We start from the raw sequence: 2,191 nt of genomic DNA, 5'->3' as shown, positions 1-2,191 counted from the left end.
TCTTCCTTGTTATTCCATTTCACTTCGTGATTAATTCTATACACATCTTCCAACCTACTCTGTATCTCTCCTTTTCATCCAAAAGCCTCTAATTTCTCTCCCTTTAGTGTCTAACTTCTTAAACCTTTTCCTTAGCCTTCGCTAGCTTCTGTTCCTCTTGAATTACATCACCTTGTAATCGTGTCGGAATTGCACTGATATTTCCATCACTCTTATCTCAGTTCATTTTCGCCAACCTCTTCCTTCTATGTTTTTCTGGACCTCCACATTCCTTTACAAACCTTTTCCTTCCTCTGTCCAGAAATCACACCAAAAACTTTCTTAGATGTCTTTCTCGCCATTTCTGCAGTAGTTGCCCAGTCGTCCAGCACCATCTCATCACTAGGATTCATCTTCCTTTGTAGCCATCTTCCTTTGATACTAGAATTTTCTTTAAATTCCCGCCATCTGATTGATTCAGCTCTTACTGTATTCCTCTTCTTTACTATGTTACATAGAGCATGGAACAACTTAAAGGTAAAATAGAAGTAGTTAGCCCGCCTAAAACAATAATGCAGAAGGTACAAAGATATCGTAGAAACATAACATATAAAGCAAGAATGCATTGCAGCCCCACAAAGTTCCTGTGAAGGAAAGAAAAATATAAGGTTTTAAAAAGAAGACTGACGTTTCGTGAAATAATTACCTCGTGAAAGAGTCTTTATTTTTCTAAAATGTGCATTGCGTTTTTAAGAGATATGAAGTATGGACAAAATACAGTAGTGATGTTTACAGGTGATCTACAGCCTTTACATATTCCTAGAGCAGAACCCTAGCAGGTTGGGTATTTATTCCTTCATTTCCGTTGAAAGTTCCAAGACAGCAGGTCAATTTCGTAGTCACCCTATCAATGCGAAATTTGCTATGTAAAGGACCACAAACTTAATGTTCTATATCGTGCATGCATCTATTGCTTTTACAGTTATAGGCAATAAATTATGGCATGGCATAGCGAATAAGTAGCGTAATTCGTAACAGTTTTCCCATATAAAGTAGATACATATTTTTTTTTTCTGCAGGAACCATTAGGTACCCCATACCGCGATTACATTTTGCTGATGTGAGGACAATGCAAATTACTGTAAAAAAAATCGTGATTTATAATTGATTCACTAATTGAAGCCGAATGAAATAACACAAAAAATTGCTTGAAAATTAATCTGCAAACTCTGGGAAATTGTTGCAATGACCCATATTTCGAGATGCTTAAATATGATTTAATATCACTTTATCAGCACGCTCCCGTTTGCTACATAGCTTCAGTCTTTACAACACTAACACAAAAAACGTACCCAGTCTGGTAATAGCACTGTTATCCAATACTGAGGTTTACGTTCCCTGTGATACCCAACATTGCCCAAAAATATGCTAAAAGAGGCTATCACAAAACTAAAATAAACATAGGAGGCACGATTTTAAACACTCTAAGAACACACACAAAAAAAACACACAATAAATAAATAAAAATAATAGAAGGAGCATAGTGATCGTCGCAGCACCTCTGTATTCCTCAGTGCTAATTTCAACCGCATGATTTAAGGAATGCTGTCTCATAGTTACACATGAACTCAATTACAAACTGTAAACAGATATATATTTTCTTTCGATCTTCAAATTCTTGTAGTTTTTATGGTTGAAATAAGGTTTTTAATAGCTACTTATACAAACCTTAGTTGTAAAAAAAATATATATACGTCGTTGTCCCAGTTTTTGTTGACATAACAGCTGATCCAAGACGGAAGCAGGTGAGACGCGCAGACCAGATATTTTGGTGTAGGGATAAATAAGAAATCATTATGGCAAATGCTTAATGGATATGTGATATTGTTTTAAAGATTTGCTATTCGCACATCGGGATATGTTCTCTTCTAGATTAAAAATGTGAAGACAGGTGACGAAGAATTCTGAACATTATGATAAGGCGATTTTTTTCAGGAAAATGTTTAAATATCAAAACGCAAACAACGACCCCAAGTGAACATTCAATGGTAAACTCGCAGCACAAGCTACAACTGTAAATAATCATTAGGTTTATCTTCATTGTTTTATTGTTTTGTGAAGAAGATGGATTTATTTCCATTGTATTTTGACCGTTTCTTTTTCAATATTCGATAACATGCCTTACTAACTTCGACTTAGGATCTGTAATTAC

The sequence above is a fragment of the Penaeus monodon genome, chromosome 33 (assembly GCF_015228065.2).
Source record: "Penaeus monodon isolate SGIC_2016 chromosome 33, NSTDA_Pmon_1, whole genome shotgun sequence".
Classification (NCBI taxonomy): domain Eukaryota; kingdom Metazoa; phylum Arthropoda; class Malacostraca; order Decapoda; family Penaeidae; genus Penaeus; species Penaeus monodon.
Note: the sequence above shows the minus strand (reverse complement) of the source record.